Source organism: Hemitrygon akajei, chromosome 11, assembly GCF_048418815.1.
Source record: "Hemitrygon akajei chromosome 11, sHemAka1.3, whole genome shotgun sequence".
NCBI lineage: Eukaryota > Metazoa > Chordata > Chondrichthyes > Myliobatiformes > Dasyatidae > Hemitrygon > Hemitrygon akajei.
Window position 1 is genome coordinate 164,788,799 of NC_133134.1, and position 21,576 is coordinate 164,810,374.

Sequence of the window (21,576 nt, forward strand, 5' to 3'; positions counted from 1 at the left end):
AGGTTGTGAGGTCAAGAGATGCCTTTGAACCTGCTTCCGCTGCCAGATCAGATCAGATTAACACAGCATGTTCTTACTTTCTCAATATGATCCTTGAGGCTACCAACGCCCGTTCCACCAGATTAAATTTCACATGGTCTAAACACTTCAGCATTGTGAATGAATTTTCTAAACCTCCCCTTATTTCACCTTTGATATGACCACTTGTCCTAATCTCACCCAACCTCTAGAAAAAACCTGCCTGCAATTACCCTATCTATACCCTTCATATTACAACCCAATGGCATGGACATTAAATTCTCTAATTTCAAGTAAACTATCCTCCCTGTTCATTTTTTTCTCTCCACTTTCTCCTACGCTCACCACACACCCCACCTGCCTGCTTCACTACCCTTCTTCCATACAATTTCCCAATATTTCCATCTGCCCTCTCCAACTGGGTTCTGTGCTCCATCTTCCTGTCCTCTCAGAATCCACCATCTGCAGCTTCTGTTATCTCCCAGCCTCTGTCACTATTTCCACTCTCCACTCCTCTGTCTGCCTATCATCCCTCCTCCCCTAGATCCACCTATCAGCTTCTGCATCTTTCTCCACCCTTTCCCTCCATCTCCTTACTCTGGCTATCTCCCCTCTATCTTTCTAGTCCTGAGGAAGGGTCTCAACACAAAATATCGCCTGTCCGTTTCCCTCCTCAAATGCTACCTGACCTGTTTAATTCCTCCAGTGTTTTGTACTTTTGTCTCCTCTAGCAAACCAACCCCACTACAGATTACTACCACAACCTGTAACAGGCATGATGGCATGCTTTAAGATAAGTCTATAAGACATAACAGCAGAATTAGGCCATTTGGCCCATCAAGTCTGATCTGCCATTCAATCATGGCTGTTTCATTTCCCTCTTAATCTGATTCTTGTGACACCTCCCCATAACCTTTCCTGCCCTGGCTAATCAAGAACTTATCAACCTCTGCTTTAAATGCACCCAGTAAATTTGCCTCCAAGCTGCCTATGGCAATGAATTCCATAGATTCACCACTCTCTGGCTGAAGAAATTCTTCCTCATTCCTGTGCTAAATGGATGTCCCTCTACTTTGAGTCTGTGCCCTCTGGTCCTAGACTCACCTGTCAAAGGAAACATCCTCTTCACATCTACTCTATCGAGGCTGTTCAACATTCAATAGGTTTCAATGAGATCAACACCCCCCCCTCCCATTCTTCTAAATTCCAGTGACTACAGGGAACAGAGCCTTCAACAGCTGCTCATATGATAACCCTTTCATTCCCAGAATCATTCTCATGAACCTCCTTTGAAACCTCTCCAATGTCAGCACATCCTTTCTTAAATAAGGGGCTCAAAGCTTCTCACAATACTCCAAGTGAGGCTTTTACAGCCTCCTTGCTTTGATATTCTAGTCCTCATGAGATAAATGCTAACATTACAAACTCCTTTGTTACCACCAACTCAACCTGCAAGTTAATCTTTTGGGAATCTTGCACAGTGAGTCCCAAGTCCCTTTGCACCTCATAATTTTGAAATTTCTCCCCATTTAGAAAATAGTCTATGTTTTTATTCCTTCCACCAGAGTGTAGGACCATGCACTTCCCGACGTTGTATTCCATCTGCCATCTCTTTGCCCATTTTTCTAATCTGCCTAAGACCTTCTGCAGCCTCTCTGCATCCTCAAAACTACCTACCCCTCCATCTACCTTTGTATCATCTGCAATCTTGGTCAGAAGGCCATCAAAGGGAAGATGAGTGGAAGGTCATCCCAACTAGAGACTCAGGGCACAAATCGCTAATACTGGTGGGGGGGGGGGGGATTATTTTAAGGTAATTTTTCAGTTCTTACCTCACACAGAATGCTGGAGGAGCTCAGCAGGTCAGGCACATCTACGGACATTAATAAACAATCAACATTTCAGGCTGAGAACCTTCTTCAGGATTGAAAAGGAAGGGGGTTGATGCCAGGATAAGAAGGGTGGAGGAGGGGGTGTGCTGGGGGACGGATGGAGTACATGCTAGAAGGTAGTAGGTGAAGTCAGGTGGGTGGGGGCGGATGAGGAGGGAAGAAGTTGGAGGTGATAAGCAAAAAAGGTAAAGGGCTGGAGAAGAAGGAATCTGATAGGAGAGGAGATTTGTCCATGGAAGAAAGGGGAGGAGGGATACCAGAGGTGAAAGGCAGATGAAGAGAGAAGGTAAAAGGACAAAATGGGGTAGTAAGGAAGAGGGAAGGGGAGGGGGAAAAATATCAGGTCTTAAGATATTTTAAATATCCAGAGGATCTCGACCTAAAACATTGACTGCCCATTGAAGAAAGTGTGGGGGAAATATCAGGGTCTGGTTTTTAACAGAGCGTGGTGGGTGTGTGGAATGTGCTGTTGTGGTGTACCAGATACATTAGGGACAGATAAGAAACACTTAGACTCTTAAACTCTTATATCATTTCATGATATAAAAATGGAGGATTACATAGGAGGGTAGGGTCAGATTGGCCTTAGAGTAGCACCAAAGTTCAGACAGCATCATGTGCCATAGGGGCTGTACTGTGCTGTATTGCTTTGTGTTCTATGTAAAAAAATTATTGTTTTCAGGGTTCTGCATGCTTGCTTTGCAAATTCAAAGTGACAGATGCAGAAATCTTCTTCAGTTAGAATTTATGTCAATAACCGCAGGGACCACAAGTTATTCTGTCAAGCAGTGTGGCTTGGGGCAGTGGTGAAGCTGCTGTGCAGATCTCGCTGGGGGCCTCATACCATTTGTTGTTCAGAGGAGAAGGACAAGGAGAATGGAACAGGGGATGTCAAGATAGTGTAGATCAGAAACAGGCTGTTCGCTCCTATTGGTCTAACGTCCAACCCAGAGAAGGCCAACGTGCCCAAAGCTCTTTTTATCAAGTTAAGTCAAGTTTATTGTCATTTGACTATTTACCTGTATATAACTTATATCACCATATAATTTATGTAAAAATGAGACAATGTTTCACCAAACCAGGATGTAAAGCACAGTAGTACACAAAACACACAATAACTTATGAAGGTAGGGATAACATCTACAGATGAATTACGCATAAATAGCAAGCTAAAGTACAAAAATTACGTATTGTAAGGTACGGAACTGGAGACACTCAAATACTATGTGGCAGGGAGTTCAGAAGCCGAGTGGCCTGAGGGAAGAAACTGTTTCCCGTCCCAACCGTTCTTGTTTTTATGTATCATAGTCTCCTGCCTGATGGTAGAAAGTCAAAGAGGATGCTGGATGGATGGATGGGATCCTTAATAATACTGAGGGCCCTGCACAGGCAGCGCTCCTGATAACTGTCCCTGATGGAATTGTAGGGGGATGCCTATGATCCTCTCAGCTGTTCTCACAGTCCTTTGTAGGGATTTCCGGCCCAATACTCAGCTGCTCCCATACTAGATGGAAATGCAGCTTATCAGGATGCTCTCAATGGTACTCCTGTAAAACACCGTCAAGATGAGGGTTGGGGAGCCTTGCTTGCCTCAATCTACTTGGGAAATGGAGGTGCTGCAGTGTTCTGGTTCAGGGACGAGGTGTGGTCCCTGGAACTTGGTGCACTTTACTTTCTCTATGGAGGAGCCGTGTATTTTCAGAGAGGGGTGGTTCATCTTCACCTTCCTAAAGTCCGCAGTGATTTCCTTTGTCTTCTCCCCATTCAGACTTAGGTTGTTCCTCTCACACCAGTCCACTTCCTCTCTGTACTCCATCCCACCATTGTCCTTGATGGAGCCAACACTGTTGTGTCATCTGCAAACTTGATGACACAGTTTGCTGGATCCTGCAACACAGTCATGCAACAGCAAAGTGAGCAGCAGGGGGCTGAGCGCACAGCCTTGGGGAGCACCAGCGCGTAACGTAATGGGACTAGAGATGTCGTAGCCCACACGGACTGACTATGGCCTTACTGTTAAAAAGTCCCAAGTATCAAGTCGCAGAGGGAGGTGTTGAGACGCAGCAAGGACAGTCTCCATACTATTTTCTGTTGTATGACATACCTGCCTGTGATTGGTGGCAGGGTGGAGATACATCTCCACCAAAGGAGGTGTAAGGTGCTCCTTCCCTCCACTAGCCTTGAGGCCACCTTCAGACAAGGTGAGCCACCCCGCCCCCCCCCCCCCCCCACAATCAGGGTCACGTGAAGCCATGGGGGCAGGTGGTGGATGGTTGTTTGAGCAGCTGGTGCATATCACAAGTCCTGGTTATGCGACCACTGACGCCAGGCAGACAATCTCTGAAGAGTTTTGATAATGGCTGGGGTCACCCATCTTGTAAAGACACAGCCCAGAAGAAGACAATGGCAAACCACTTCTGTCAAAAAATTTGGCAAGAACAATCATGGTCATGGATAGGACCATGATTGCTCACGTCATACAACACGGCACATAATGATGATGGGGACTACCTGTGATGCCACTTTCAAGGAATTATGGACCTGTATTTTCAGATCCCCCTGTTCTACCACACTCTCAGAGCCCTACCACTCACCATGTCCTCCCAAAGTGTAATTCCTCACACTTGCCTGGATTAAATTCCATCTGCCATTCTGTGGTCTAGAATGTGTTGCTTGGTGCATTGATTCAACAGTAGTTTTCAGAAGTGAGTTAAATAAATAGACAAAGGGAAAAATCAACAAGGCAAAGGAGGAATACGTAGAGAAGCAAAACTAATTGGATAGTTCCACCAAAGCACAATGGACCAAAGTGTGATTCCCTCATTAATTACATCGATTACAGATAGAATGAGTCTTTATTCATATATTACTTTTACAGCTTAAACAATTAAAATAACATCTCATCTTTGTAATTTCATCCAACAAATTATTACAGTTAATTAGTGACGGCTAATGGTATCATTTCACAGACTGACTGCTGTAAGTAGTGAAGAGAATTGTCTGAAGTGGGAACGTGATTAATTTAGGGATGGGTCTGTAACATTCAGCTTTCAAACGTCAATTCAGCCGACAATGATTTCACCCGGATGCCTAACTCACAACTCCCCAAACAGATCCTTCACTCCCAGTTGAAGGAAGGTCAGTGAGCCCCTGCTGGGCAAAGGAAATCTTTAAAGATAGCATCAAAATCAGTCTGAAGAAATTTAACATTGTTTCTGAAAACTGGGAAGACATTGCACTCAATAGATACACCGGGAGGAAATCTGTTCAAGAGGGAGCCTCACTACATGAGAGCAACCTCCACTGTGCCACAGAGAACAAGCGGCGGCTGTGAAAGGAGAGACTGATTAACCAGAAGACCCAGCCATTGACCACAGCCACCACGTACTCTTGTCCACACTGCACCACAATATGTAGATCCTGAATCGGCCTCTACAGACACTTGAGGACCCGCCAATAGACAACTCCTTAGGGGATCATCATACTCGGCTCAAGTGATCGCACAACTGCGACTATTGGATTTCTTCAAGGCTACTTTAATGGTGTGGGTGGGGATAGATATGATAGGCTTGGGAGAATAGAAATACTCAACAAATAAACGAGAAAATAAAATTGCTTTAATTTATAGTCTTTGCCTCGTACATAATGCAGACCTCCACCAGTTCCTCATTGCCCATGCAGTCTTGATTCCACAAGACCATAAGACATAAGAGCAGAATTAGGCCACTTGCCCATCAAATTTTCTCCACCGTTCAGTCATAGCTGATCCTTTTTTCCCCACCTCAGCTCCATTGCCTGGCCTTTTCCCTGTAACTTTTGATGTCACGTCAAATCAAGAATCTATCAAGTTCTGCCTTAAATACACCCAATGACCTGACCTCCACAGCTGCCTGTGGTAACAAATTCCATAAATTCACCACCCTCTGGCTAAAGAAGTTTTTCCTCATCTGTTTTAAATGGATGCTCCTCTATCCTAAGGCTGTGCCCTCTTGTCCTAGACTCCCCCACCATGGGAAACATCCTTTCCACATCTACTCTGTCTAGGCTTTACAACATTTGAAAGGTTTCAATGAGATCCCCCCCTCAGCCTTCTGAATTCCAGTGAGTACAGACCCAAAGTTATCAAATGGTTACAGTATGATAGCCCTTTCATTTTTGGAATCACCTCAGTGATCCTCCTCTGAACCCCCTCCAATGCTGGCACATCTTTTCTTAGATGAGGAGCCCAAAACTGTTCACAATACTCAGGGTGAGGCCTCACCAGTTCCTTATAAAGCCTCAGCATCACATCCTTGCTCTTGTATTCTAGACCTCTTGAAATGAATGCCAACATTATCATTTCAGGTTCTTCAATGGTTTGTGCTTTGTGCTTTGTTAGATCATAAGACATAGGAGCAGAATTAGACCATTCAGCCTTTCGAGTCTGCTCCGCCATTTCATCATGCCTGATCTCGGATCCCACTTAATCCCATACACCTCCCTTCTCGCCATATCCTTTGATGCCCTGACTGATCAGAAAACTATCAACCTGCCTTAAATATATCCATGGACTTGGCCTCCACTGCAGTCTGTGGCAGAGCCTTCCACAAATCCACCACTCTCTGACTAAAAAAATTCCTCCTTATCTCTGTTCTAAAGGGTTGACCCTCAGTTTTGAGGCTGTGCCCTCTAGTTCTGGATACCCCCACCAAAGGAAACATCCTCTCCATATCCACCCTATCTGGTTCTTTCAACATTTGGTAGGTTTCAATGAGATCCCTCTGCATTCTGCCAAAGTCCTGTGAGTACAGGCACAAAGCTGCCAAATACTCCTCATACGTTAACCCCTTCATTTCCAGAATCATCCTTGTGAACCTTCTCTGGACTCTCTCCAATGACAACACATTCTTTCTGAGTTATGGGGCCCAAAATTGTTGACAATACTCCATGTGTGGCTTGACTAGTGTCTTATAAAGGCTCAGCATTATCTTCTTGCTTTTATATTCTATTCCCCTTGAAATAAATACCAACATTGTATTTGCCTTTACCACAGAATCAACTTGTAAGTTAACCTTATGGGAGACTTGCACAACGAGTCCCAAGTCCCTCTGTTCCTCTGATGTTTGAACCTTCTCCCCATTTAGATAATAGTCTGCACTATTGTTCCTTTTACTAAAGTTCATTATGATATATTTCCCAACACTGTATTCCATCTGCAACTTTGTTGCCCATTTCTTCCAAAGATTATGACCAATGCATCTGTTATCCCTTCAGCAACCTCTCTCAGGACTCTGGGATGTCATCCATCTGGTCCAGGTGACTTATCTACCTTAAGACCTTTGAGCTTGCCTAGCACTTTTTCCTTTGTAATAGCAATGGCACTTACTCCTGCTCCCTGACACTCATGGACTTCTGCTAGTGTCTTCCACAGTGCAGTTTGATGCAAAGCACCCATTAAGTTAATCTGCCATTTCTTTGTCTCCCATTACTACCTCAATAACAAATCTCACCTCCCTTTTACTCTTTGTATAACTGTAAAAACTTTTAGTATTCTGCTAGTTTGCCTTCATATTTCAACTTTTCCCTTTTTATAGCTTTTTTTAGTTGCCTTTTGTTGGATTTTAAAAGCTTCCCAATCATCGAATTTCCCATTCACTTTTGCTATCTTATATGCCCTTTACCTGACTTTTATGCAGTCCTGAACTTCCCTTGTCAGCCACGGTTGCCTCGCCCTGCCATTTGAGAACAACTTCTTCTGTGGGACTTATCTGTTCTGCACCTTGTGAACTATTTGAGAAACTTCAGCCATCTCTGCTCTGCCGTTATACCTGCCAGTATCCTTCCTCAATCCACCTGGGCAAGCTCTTCCCTCATGCCTCTGTAATTCCCTTTATTCTGCTGCAATACTGATACATGTGATTTATGCTTCTCCCTCTCAAATTGCAGTATGAATTCAATCATATTATGATCATTGTCTCCTAAGGGTTCCTTAACATTAAGCTCCCTAATAAGATCTGGGTTACTACACAACACCCAATCTAAGATAGCTTTCCCTGAGTAGGCTCAAGCACAAGCTGCTCTAAAAAGCCATCTCGTAGGCATTCAACAAATTCCCTCTCTTGTGATCTGACACCAACCTGATTTCCCCAATCCCCTTGCATATTGAAGTACTCCATTACATTGTGTCATTACCCTTATAACATGCCTTTTCCAGCTCCCTTTGCAATCTCAACCCCACATCTTGGCTATTATTTGAAGGCCTATATATGATTCCCATAATGGTTTCTTTACCCTTGCAGTTTCTTAACTCCATCCACAAAGATTCAAACATTCCCTGACCCTATGTAACCTCTTTCTAAAGACGTAATTCCATCTCTTACCAACAGAGCCACACCACCGCCTATGCCTTCCTGCCTGTCCTTTCAGTACAAAATATATTCTTTGATGTTAAGCTCCCAACTATGGCCAACATTGCATTTGCCTTCTTCGCCACCTGCAAGTTAACCTTCAGGGTGTTCTGCACAAGGATTCCCAGGTCCCTTTGCATCTCAGATTCTTGGATTTTCTCCCTGTTTAGAAAATAGGCTGCACTTTTATTCCTACTATGGTGTGGTGGCATCCATCGGTCTTGAGAGACCATGGACCTGTGCCTGGAGTTTCCAGGGCACAGGCCTGGGCAGGGTTGTATGGGAGACCGACAGTTGCCCAAGCTGCAGGCCTTCCCCTCTCCACGCCACCGATGTTGTCCAAGGGAAGGGCATTAGGACCCAAGCAGCTTGGCACCGGTGTCGTTGCAGAGCAATGTGTTGTTAAGTGCCTTGCTCAAGGACACAAACACGTTGCCTCAGCTGAGGCTTGAACCAGTGACCTTCAGGTTACTAGTCTGATGCCTTGCCCACTAGGCCACGTGCCAACACAATTTCTACTAACCATTTATGTATTGGCACAAGAGATTCTGCAGGTCAGGCAATATCTATGAGGGGCATAAACAGAGGTGAGGAGGAATTTCTTTACCAGAAGGTGGTGAATCTGTGGACTTAATTCCCACAAACAGCTGTGAAGGTAAGTCATCAGGTATTTTTTAAAGAGGAGATTGATAGGTTCTTGTCAAGGAAGAAGGCAGGAGAATGGGATTGAGAGGGAGAATAAATCATCCATGATGAAATGGTGGAGCACACTTGATGGGCCGAATGGCTTAATTCTGCTCCTATGTTTTATGGTTGAAACAGTCAATGTTTTGGGTCAAGACCCTTCATCAGGAGGAAGAAGGCAGAATAGGAAGGAGGGGGAGGGGAAGGAGTACAAGCTGCAGGTGACAGGTGAAGCCATGTGAGGGGGAAGGTGAGTGGGTGGAGGAGGTGGGTGAAGTGAGAAGCTGGGAGGGTAAAAGGTGAAGGGCTGGAGAAGAAGGAATCTGATAGGAAAGGCTTCCCTTCCTAATGAACTGAATGCTTTCAATTCACAAATTGATGAATTGATTGACGTGACACTGAGGACAGCACGCCCTCTCTCCCAGAGGAATAGGCACCCTGACTGGCTTCAGCTGAGGTGAGGAGGATCTTAGCCAGGGTAAACCCACACCAAGCTGTGGAGCTGGACAACTTACCTGGTTGGGTGCGGGGGAATTGTGTGGTCCAGCTAACAGAGGTCTTAACGGACATCCTTAACATCTCTTTGAAACAATCCACTGTCCCTGCAGGCTTCTAGGCAGCCACCATCAATCTGTTGCCCAAGAGAGCGATGGTAACTGGCCTAAGAGTTTTGAGCTATATTGAATCCTCTCCAGTTCACCCACCACTCAAACTGGTCCACCAATGCTGTCCCCCTAGAAAATGATGATGCCTCATTTGCCAGGATGTTGTTTGTCGACTTCAGATTGGCACTTCACGTGATCATCCCTGAGAGGCTGCTCTCTGGAACTGGATCTTGGATGTCTTGAGGGAAAGACCCCAGTCAGTCCAAGTTGGTAGCGACATCTCAAGCTCCGTTACGCTGAGCACTGGTGCCCCCCACCCCAGGGCTCTGTGCTCAGTCCACTGCTGACTCACAAATGCACTGCCAGATCCCGCTCGAGCCGGATCATCAGCTTCACTGATGTCACTACAGTGGCTGGCCCAGTCAGCAGCCATGATGAGTCGGCGTACAGAGAGAAGGTAGAGAAGCTCATCAATGGTGTGAGACCACAACATGGACAAGACAAAAGAGATGATTGTGGACTTCAGGAAGACACAGGTCGAACTCTTCTCCATTGCACATCAACAGCTCTGCCGTGGTGAGAGTGAAGAGCATCAAGTTCCTTGGTGTACACATAATGAACGATTTTACCCGGACCCACAACACCTCAAGAAGGCAGAGCAGTGTCTACACTTTCTGAGAAAGCATGCAAAGCTCCCTGCCCCCACTCTAACAACTTTCTATAGGAGCACCATCGAGAGAACCCTGGCTGGCTGCATCATTTTGTGGGACGGAAGTTGCAAGGCATCAGACGACAGGACTTTACAGAGGACAGTAAAAACTGCCGAGAATCACTGGTCTCCCTCCCCTCTACCAGTGACTTTTCACTGGGACCACTTTATTCGACAGGTCTGAGCATTGTGAAGGACCCCCACCCATCCCACAATCTCTTTGATCCACTATCATCAGGAAGGAGGTACAGGAGCATCGGGAGTAGGACTGCCAGACTGGGTAACAGCTTCTTCCCTCAGGCTGTGAGACTGATGAATATCACCATCCAGATCTCGTCACTATGACAGCGAGCTGTTTACTGTCTACCTGTACTGCACACTACATGCATTTTGAATTATATTTTATTTACTTATTTGTGGTAATATTTTGTTTTATGTGCTGTGAGTGTTTTGTGGGTGAACCGTGGTCTGGGGGAACATTGTTTCATTTGATTGTACATATGTACAGTCAGATGACAAAAAACTTGAACTTGGGGAAAAGAGATGGGTAACAGGGAAACCAGTATATTGAATGGAAAAAGAGAGAAGGAGGAAGGGGAGATAAATTGCCAGAAGGTGGAGAAATCATGCCATCAGGTTGGAAGCTACCCAGAATGAATATGAGGTGGTGCTCCTCCAACCTGAGAGCGGCCTCTTTATGTCAGGAGAGGAGGCCGCGACAGTTAAAGATTGGACTTGGGTTCAGGCCAGAAGTGGAGGCGTGACAAACGGGGTTGAAAAAGAGGAGAGGGAGTATAAAGAAAGGGAAAAGTAAGGACACAGAGCAGGAGGGAGGAGGGCAAGAGGGGGAGGATAAAGGAGAGCAGAATCCCATCTGATCGTCACTCCTCCCCACTGATCTAATGCACACCATGACAGAATGTATATGTGTTTCACAAGGAATTGGAGCCAATAATGCAAAACGGAATCGTGTTAGAATTAAATCTGCCCTTCAGGCAGCTAAAACTGTACAAATGCGGGGATGGAATCAATGATTAAGCCATTACTTGTTTTCCAGATTTTTAATTTTCTAAGCTCCTTGCACTGGAGAGAAATCTCTTAACCTCATCAAGGTTGCTGGGAGGAGACAGAGTGTCTCTATATCAAACACCTCAGAACCTGCAGCCTAATTAAATAAGAGCAGAGTTAGGCCATTCAGCCCATCGACTCTGCTCTGCCATTTCATCCTGGCTGACTTACTATCCCTCTCAACCCCATTCTCCCCGTTTGCTTTGCTTAATCAAGAACCTATCAACCTCTGCTTCAAATGTACTCAATAACTTGGCCTCCACAGACACCTGTGACAATGAATTCCACAGATTCATCACCCCCTGGCTAAAGAAATTTCTCCTCTCCTCATTTCTGTTCTAAATGGAGGTCCCTCTAGTCAGAGGCTGTGCCTTCTGGTCCTAGACTCACCCACTATAGAAAACATCCTTCCCACATCCACTCTATCCAGGCTTTCAACAATCAATAGGTTTCAAAGAGAATCCCCCACCCTATTCTTCTAAACTCCAACAAGTACAGGCCCAGAGCCATCAAATGCTCATCATACATTAACCCTTTCATTCTGGAAATCATTTTCATGGACCTCTCCAATGCCAGCACTACATTTATCAGATAACTGCTCACAATACTCCAAGGTTCAAGAAGAGTTGCTACCCCTCAACCATCGGGCTCTTAATGAAACAGGATGACTACATACATTAACTTGTCCCATCACTGAGACGTTCCCACAACCACTGATCTCACTCTTTACCTTATTATCTCATTATTTATTGCCATTTATTTATATTTGCACAGTTTGTTGTCTTTTGCACTCTAGTTGATCTTTCACTGATCCTTTTATTGTTACTATTCTATGGGTTTGCTGAGTATTCCCACAGGACAATGAATCTCAGGGTTGTATATGGTGACATATATGTACTTTGAACTTTGAAATGTCATCTGACCAATGCCTTTTAAAGCCTCAGCATTGGAGGTAACATAAAGGTAGTGTAGGGCATGCTAATGTGCTGGGACATTGTGAGATTAAGACGGAGGTAATGCAGGGTTTTAAAATAGATAAATCCCTTGGGCCTGATGGCATATAGCCCAGAATTTTGACAGAAGCAAGTGAGGAGATTGCTGGGGCTTTGACAAAGATCTTTGTGTTCTCACTAGCAAAAGGCAAGGTCTCAGAGATTAGCAAATGTGCATTTGTTCGAAAAAGAGAGTAGGGACAATTACAGATTAGTGGCTCTGCAACAAGGGTAGGATAGTTATTAGACTGGATTCAGAGGGAGAGGATTTACACCATGAAAATGAAGGAAAGGCCAGGGAATGCCAGGATGGCTTTTCAGGCACGTCATGCCTTACACACTTGACTGAGTTTTTTTTTGAGGAGGTGACAAAGAAGCTTGATAAGGGTAAGGTAGTGGACATTAGTAAGGCATTTGATAATGGTAGGTTGATTCAGAAGATAAAGATGTATAGGACCCAAGGTGAATTGCAAGGTTGGATTCAGAACTGGCTAGCCCATGGAAAAGACAGATAGTAGGATGGAAGGCTGTTATTCTGGCTAGGGCAAGGATCAGAATCAGGTTTAAAATTGTCGGCATGTGTTGTGAAAATGCAGCAGCACTACATGATAACTATAAAAAATACTGAATTACAGTATATGTATGTATATTAAATAGTTAAGTTATAATAAATAGTTCAAAAACAGTGTTGGGACCTCTGCATGAAGATCAACACATTGTTGGCCGAATAGCCTGTCCAGCAAAGTACTGTTTAATATTCTATTTCCATCAAGAGGACCACAACCTTGTCGTAGGGTTTGGAGGCTTGCGTGCCTCAATGACCCAGACATCTGTGCCGGCTGGAGTCAGGGTAAGGTCACCCAAACAAAACGGGTCAAAGGATAGTGGCCCACCGAGCCTCCGGCTTCGGAGGTTCAGCTCAGGGCTGACAGCCCCCGACTGGTCAAAAAAATTGTAATGCAAACGGCGATGAAACCAACCTTCATTGCTGCCCTAAACACCAGTGGTGGAATGGGCAGTAAATAAATAAAGTACGTTCTATTCAAACTTTCCATGGAAGAGTAACTAAAGATCAAATTAGATTTAAAAAGGTTTATAAGATTGTTAAAAACTAGAGTTTGTGAGTCTGTGGAAGCAGCAACAAACAACTGACATGAAAGTTGATTAAAGGGTGGAGAACACCCATGAAAATAAAGCAGGTTAAAGTTTATATAGTTAGTTAAATAGAGAAAACTAACCACCATTTGGACACTAAGGCAGGCAAAATTATAAGACCATAAGATATAGGAGCAGAATTAGGCCATTTGGCCCATCGAGTCTGCTCCACTAGTTCATCAAGGCCCATCCATTTTCCCTCTCTCCCTGCCTTCTCCCTGTATCCACTCATGCCCTGACTGATCAAGAATCTATCAACCTCTGTCTTAAATATATCTAATGACTTGGCCTCCACAGCCACTTGTGGCAACAAATTCCACAGATTCACCACTCTCTGGCTAAAGAATTCCTCATTTCTGTTCTATTTTGAGGCTGTGTGCTCTGGTCTTAGACTCCCCCGTCACAGGAAACATCCTCTCCACATCCACCCTCGTGAGACCTTTCAATATTTGATAGGTTTCAATGAGATCCCTCCTCATTCTTCTGAATTCCAGTGAGTACAGGCCCAGAGCCATCAAACGCATGACATATGACAAATGCTCCCCTCCTTTCAGTCCCAGAATCATTAATGTGAAACTCATTTGAACCCTCTTCAACGTCAGCACATCCTTTCTTAGATAAGTGGCCCAAAACTGCTCGCAACACTCAAGTGAGACCTCACCAGTGTCTTATAAAGTTTCAATGTTGCTTTTATATTCGAGACCTCTCAAAATGAATGTTAACATCACATTTGCCTTCCTGACTACTGACTCAACCAGTAAGCTAACCTTTAGGGAATCTTGCACAAGGACTCCCAAGTCTCTTTGCACTTGCTAATATGAAGAGAAGGAACAAAAGTAAGACTAGGGTTTCAGACTCGGTAAGACTGCTCCCGTATGCACAAAGCCACAGCTCTACCTGCACGCCCAATCACTTGCCTACTGATCATAACATCATAGAATCTCAGAAGTAGGCCATTCAGCCCAACTCATCCATGCTTGTCTATGCTAATTCCATTTCCCTGTATCTCTATGTCTTTCCTATCCAGATGTCTGTCCAAGTGCCTTTTAACTGTAATTGTATTTGACTCTACTGCCTCCCCACTGTCAGAAAATGGTTTCTCAGCACACAGAACTCCAGGTGTACAGTCCTGTGCAAAAGTCTTAGGCACATATACAGTATATAGCTAGGACTTTTGCACAGCACTGTATTTGTCAACGTGGAGGGGAGAGGAAGTTTGTAAATCTGGCGGGAGGAAAGGATGTTTGGAATGGGGAGGGGTGTGGGACAGGTGACAGAGAAGGAGTGCCAGGAGCGGGGGAGCAGGTGCAGACACACCCAGCCCTGAGACTGGGGCCGAGAGGGAAAATGGATCAGCTGTAATGAAACGGTAGAGCAAACTCACTGGGCTAAATGGGCTAATCTTACGGTCTAAAATAATAATCACAAATCTAAGTAGGAGCACTAGACAGCAGAGCATCACAGGAGTAACATGGAATATGTAGACTTGTGTTTCCTCTGAACGTGAGTGTGAGTGTGTGTCCAAGCTCGAAAGTGAGATGTTTGCAGCGCTGATGGCTTTAGCTGTTGACAGCTGGAAACAGATTCTGTTGTTTCTGAATGGAAAGCAGGAGAGACAAAGGGATGACATCAAATGGGCAATAGAGTAATTAATTTATAAAAGGGAATTATAGAGTACATGAATGGCTGAATACTATTCAGGGAACATGTCACTTGACTTGTCAAATTGGCACCAATCAGGAGGCGAATATGAGAAGTAGATGTATGGTTCCTACACACAGTCCAGGGGTTTCAGGAGAGTTTGGCTATGCCGACAAGAGTGGCTGATTTCTCATACTCATTGAAGGGTGTATAGGTTCTCCAGAGAATGAAGGTGGTATCTACAGGCATCCAGGGGGTGTACAGTGCCTGTTCCTGAAAGCTGCCTGTTTTCCTGTAATAACCCAACTTCCAAATGATCTCAAACCCAGGGAAGTCTGCAGATGCTGGAAATTCAAAGCAACACACACAAAATGCTGGAGGAACTCATTAGTGTGTGTTGCTTCCAAACAATCTCCCAAGTTTACTGTATATCAGGCATTAAGGAAAATGGCGAAGGGAACGAAAGCCCTTACATCACCCACACCAGCTCTGCCCAGATTCCCATGTCTTCTTTTCTTCCCTTCTTTTCTCAAAATTCTGTCATTCCTCAGTCTCTCTCTCTCCCATTTCCCCATGTCCCTCTCTATTTCCCTGAGACTCTCTCTCTCCCATTCCTCCAGACTCTGTCTCTCACATTCCCTCAGCCTCTCTCTCATTCCCCAAGATTCTCCCTCTCATTCCCCGAGACACTCTGTCACTCCCATTGCCCCAGACTCTCTCTCTCTCTTGCATTCCCTCAGTCTTTCTCTCGCTCTCTCTCATTCCCTCATCCTCTCTCTCTCCCATTTCCCCAGACATGCTGTCTTTCCCATCCCTCTGCTCTCTCTCCCATACACCCACTCTCTCTTTCTCTTTCTCATCCTCCCAGTCTTCCTCAATCTCTCTCCCATTTCCCCAGTGTCTCTCTCATTCTCCTGATCTTCCTCTCTTTCTTTCCTATTCCTGTTTTTTCTTTTTCTCTTACAATCCCCTAATCTCTTTCCCTTTATCTCTCTCTCCCATTCCCCCAGTCTCTCTCTCCAATTCATTCCCTCAATCTTTCTCTCTCCTATTCTCCCGTTCTCTTTCATTCTCTCTCTCGCTCTCATTCTCCCAGTCTCCCCCTCGCTCTCTCACATTACCCCAGCAACTTTCTTGATTTCTCTCACTCCCGACTTTCTCTCTTCTATTCCCTTGCTCTTACTCTCCTCCTTATTCCTACTCTCCCTCTCTCTCTCCCTCCTCTTCCCCTAGCCAATTTTCCACTTTCTCTACTCTCCAGTCTCCTTCTCTCCATCTCTCCATTTCTTCCTCCCGGGACCCCCCCCCCCCCCCGTCTCTCCCTTGCCCTCGTCTTCCCCCTGCCCCCCTCCATTCCACCCACCACCAATTTCTCTCTCTTTCTCCCCCTCAGCCCGCAGCGTTCGGAAATCTGCAAGTGGACCAGGGGTAAACGTTCCTTCACTTTTAACCTTTTCTTTGCCGACTGATAGTTTATCGGCACTGAGACACTGCTGATTTCACCGGGCAATCGGTTCACAGCTTCGCCTGCTTTCTGCCTGGTGGTTATTGCCACCAAGTGCCTCGATAACTTCAAGTTTACTGGTTATAGACCAAATCTTCCTTCGTTTGTCCCCAATGCCTTTCTTGTACTGGGAGAGTTTAAAACCAGACCCCAGAATACAAGGACGTGTCTTTAAAACAGAGATGAGGAGGAATTTCTTTAGGCTGGCGAATCTGTGGATTCATTAGCACAGACGGCTGTAGAGGACAAGTCAATGGGTATATTTGAAGTGGAGTTTGATAGCTTCTTGCTTAGTAAGGGCGTCAAAAGTTACGGGGAGAGGCAGGAGAATGCGACGGAGAGGGATATTAATTCAGTCATGGTGGAATGGTGGAGCAGACTCGATGGGCAGAATGGCCTGATTTCGCTTCTATGCCAGATAGGCATATGAAGAATTTGTTGTTCCTCTGCTCTCGCCCCCTCCTTCTCCTCAGCCGCCTTTTATCATTTCCTCCTCTGAAATCTTCCAGTCCTCACTCCTCTGTGTACTTAAAATCAAACAGCCGCTCACCTGCAAAACAAATCGGCAGACAGGGGCTGCCACCCGCCACTGGTTCAATAGCTGCTAGGGGCTTTTAGCGGGGAAGGAGGGGGGTGTGGAGAGCAAAGTTAATGTGCTTCTGGAAACTGTTTCAAAACAGACGGCGGCATCAGATAGAGAGATGTTTTGAACACGAGATGTTGCAGATGCTGGAAATCCAGAGTAACACGCACGCGCACACTCACACACACACTCACACACTCACACACACACTCACTCACACACACACACTCACACACACACTCACTCACTCACACACACTCACTCACACACACACACACTCACACACACACACACACACTCACTCACTCACACTCACACACTCACTCACACACACACACACACACACACATTCACAAACACAAAAGATGCTGGAGGAACTCAGCAGGTCAGGCAGCATCTATGGAGATGAATAAAAGAGCCGGCGTTTCTGGCTGAGACCCTTCATTGCATTTCTTTGGGAGACGAGTCGTGACAGGTCTATTTAGACAAAGTCAATGGGCAGTTCATTGCTGCAGTGCCGAACATAGAGAGCGACCTTAATATATTAAATGAGTTAATTAATATTGCAAGAAATGTTACAGAAACTACTCGAGGAAAGCCCGCTGAATTGTATAATTTAACTTAGCTTACCTTCTGAGCGAGATTTGCACGCACTTCTTCGCCCCTGGTCTGGTTCAGACTCTTCGTTTCTCTCTCGAACGGTTAATCGCGGTCTTATCCTACTCCAACTCCACGAACTCGGGGCTGCATTCTACCAACGTCCATTCAAGTTCCCCGAAGCTCCAGAGCGGACCAGTCGGCCTTTGATCTCCCCACGACTTTCTCTCTCTGCCACCCTGAGAGCTTCACCCCGCTTGCACAAAGTTCAGACGGGACTCCGGGTTTGAACAGTCCGGTCTCTGGCTTGGCTCTCTGCTCACTGAAATGTGCTGGCATTTACTACAGCTGACCTCTTCCCGGGCGTTGCTGGGTTCGGGATCACACGCCAGACTGGGTCGAGGGAACCTTCACTCCCCGGAGTCGGACCGCCGTGAATTTCCCACAAGTCATCGCACTCCACAGGGACCCGTGAGATCTAAACAGCAACCACATTTAAAATAAACATATTTCAAACTGCATCCACTACACACCCGTGGTCACGACTTACAATTGAAAGATTGTATCATATCATTTGTACATTCTTAACTTGCAAAATAGAATTGACATAAACCCACATATATTAAATTTAAATTAAAACTGATTTCAAATTAATAATGAAATATATAAATAACAAATCTATCCAAATCTACAATACAAAACCCAATTCAACCGGAATATATATCAAACTATGCAAATGTGCACGCATGATAATTCTACTTAAATTCAAGCACACGGATAAATATTTTATACCTTTGTTTTTCCTAAAGCAAATCATAGGCTCAGACTAGCGAGATATTCTAGACGAAACGGATGCGGATTAGTTACGGTAGATTTCTGAGTGGATTTGTACGCCGGGAATGACTGAGACCGGGATCCGGGGCTGCGGACTCCTCCTTGCAGTTACCTTGAACTGATGCACCGCAGGACGAGCGGAATTAGCAGCGTCTTCCCGCCACCCGACCCGTGGGACATCAGAGGCCGTTTACATATGGGTCAGGTCTCGAACCGGCGACATTGCCCTGAACTGTTTGCGACCTCGAGCAAGGTTGGAGGGAAGAGGGCGGAGGGGAGATGTCTTTAATCGGGGGTGCTGTCATCGCATCTCGTACTCCGGTCTGAGCGGATCAGACAGGAACATACAGAATATTCCCATCTGATCCCAGCGTTGGCAATGAACTCCGGAGGGACCGGGATTCCTTTTGTTATCTGTAGTGACTTATCTGGGAACTTTCCGCGGCGGTGTGCGGGGCTGGGCGTTGCGATGGAAGAGTGAGGGGTTTTCACAATGACACAGTAGTCTGGCCGAGGACGAGAGAGCAGGCTTGGCACATCAGTGAACAAATACGGACGAGGTCGCGTCTGCCGGATCAATCCGTGCCTTCGGAAATAAAACCAATCGAGAAAGATTGCAGTCTTAGAGGGAGAGGGGTGGGTGGGGTATGCTGATCTCAAAAGAAGAGATACATGGGCCGAATCGTCCTATGCGCTATGGCTACTGCCGGGTCCTCGGGATTTGAGATTTTTCTCTCGGAATTAGTGTTGGGGTGAAGGAGGCTGTAGATTGATCCAAGGGTGAGACCGGTCTTTGTGCGGGTCGAGTCTGACTACTGACATCGGCGATCTTGAAAGAGAAAGTCACGGTTAACCTCGCTCGGTTTGTATTTCTAGATTTCGTTCAGTTTTAAATTGTGTTCTCCAGCATATAATTTTACAGAAGGAAGGAGAGCGAGGGGTAGACGGAGAGGAGCGGAGGTGGTTGACAGAAGGGAAGATGGGGACAATGGGAGGAATAGAGAGAGGTAAAAAACAATAGCGGTAGGTAGAGAGAAGTAGAAGGAGAGAGAGGGGTGGATAGAGGGGAGGTTGGCAAGGGGAGAGAGTGAAGAGAAATAAAGGTGGGTAGACGGAGGGAAGAGAGACAGGGAAAGGTGGACAAAGGATAGAGAGAGAGGGAAGGAAAGGTTGAACAGTGAGAGAGCGGGGAGAAATAGGGAGGGAAAGACAGGGGACAGAGGGGGTGAGAGAAAAAGGGAGAGGATGGAGGGGAGGCAGTGAGAGAGAGGCGGCAAAGGGGAGGGAGAGAGAGTGGGATAGAAAGGTTGTCAGCGACAGAGTTCGATACGTGAGAGTGAGACTAGGAAAAGAGGAAGGTAGACAGAAAGAGGGACGGATGCAGGGACAAAGACAGAGGGAGAGACATGCAAACGGGAGTAAGAGGAAAGGACACAAAATGCATCTGAGCGCGGGAGGGGGGCGGAGGTGTCAGACAGTTGACAGGAGACAAAGAGACAGATGGTCGAGAGACAAAACCTGAGAAGAGAGAGAGAGAAAGAAGGAAAGAGAGAGTGAGAGAACGTGATTTCCACAGGAAGGATCAAGGATTCCCACTGTAGGAATTATCAGAAAACCGTTTACATCTCGCTAACTGGAAAGCGGAGTTAATCTCCCGTATTTTTCTTCTCTAAGGCCGAGTGAAACCCTCCCCCCACAACCCCCTCCCTTTTGAGTCTGGGGAGTCTCTGCCGACGTCACGAGGAATGTGGCGCGGGGGGATCCCCGGCGGGGAATCCCCTCCCTCTCCACACAATGATGCCACCTTTTCGTGCCTTCCCTTTTTTTCCCGAAAGCATCGTTAACTCCCCAAAATCCGGAGTTTTCACTATTCGAATCTCAGCATGCAAATTAACCATGTAACATGCGGAATGCGAAGATTAACAGGGGTTCGCGATGCAGGGACCACGCCTGCTTGGAAGTACTAATTGCCGTGGCGGATGTGGATCTGAAGCACGGGGTTTCTCTCAGTTTCAAAGGCTGGGTGTTTAATTATTCCTACTCGTGTCTCTCAGTTGCTAATGCCGATTCGGATGGGACCGAACTGCAGGAGCAACTTGGTGTTTTATTTTTGGTGACAACAGCATTAGGCCACGAGATATAGGAGCAGAATGAGGCTATTCGGTCCGTCAAGTGTGCTCCGCCATTCCATCATAGCCGACGTATTGTCCCGCTCTTCCCACAGAGCTGGGACAGGAATGTTTCAGGAGTCTGTTTCATAAGCACAAGAGATTCTGCAGATGCTGAAATATACCCAAAGCTCTACACGATCTCAGCAAGTCAGGCAGCATCAATGGAGGGGAATCAGAACTAGAAAGGAAGGGGCAGAAGCCATTATGTTTGCCTACCATGTGTGTCCCTATCCAACCTAATCCCACCTGCCTGCGCATTGTCCATATCCCTCCATTCCCTGCCTGTTCACGCGCCGGTCTAATTATCTCCGAATTATTGCTATCATATCTGCAATAATTGCAGTCCTATCACTGTACCTTTGAATGTTTTGATGTATATGTGACTAAGCCAATCTTAAATTTTCAGTGCCCCACAAACAGCGGAGTGATCATGACCAGGTAACCTAGTACGAGATAAATATTGTCCAATCTCTAGCGAGAATTCCTCTGACTTCATTTGAAATAACATCATGATATTTTCTGAGGGAACAGGAGGAATCCTGGTTTAACATCTCCTCTGAAAGGTGGTGTTGGATTTGACTGTATAATTTTGTTATTTCCTTTGCAGTTTAATAATTTATGTATTTTTATAACTACCTACATAGATGTAACTGTTCAATATGTTTCCTAGTGGTCACAGTATGTATATGCAATTGTTCTGTGTGTCCCCTAGTGGTTACAATTCTGATTCTTTCTGG

The 21,576-nt window shown here is 45.7% G+C and overlaps 1 protein-coding gene across 3 annotated transcripts in view; it reads right to left on the reverse strand.

Moving 5' to 3' along the window:
• Window positions 1–19,454, reverse strand: part of LOC140736239 (delayed-rectifier potassium channel regulatory subunit KCNS2) — a 58,042-nt gene extending 38,588 nt beyond the window's left edge. For 2 of the 3 annotated variants that reach the window (XM_073062167.1, XM_073062169.1), the window contains exons 1-2: window positions 18,627–19,454; window positions 17,868–18,312 (exon numbers count right to left, since the gene is read on the reverse strand). The gene's annotated coding sequence lies outside the window, so the exon portion shown is untranslated. Of the gene's footprint in view, window positions 1–1,850; window positions 1,892–17,867; window positions 18,313–18,626 lie in introns of all 3 variants that reach the window. The other variant, XM_073062168.1, reaches the window with a different exon arrangement.
• Window positions 19,455–21,576: the final 2,122 nt, after the last annotated feature.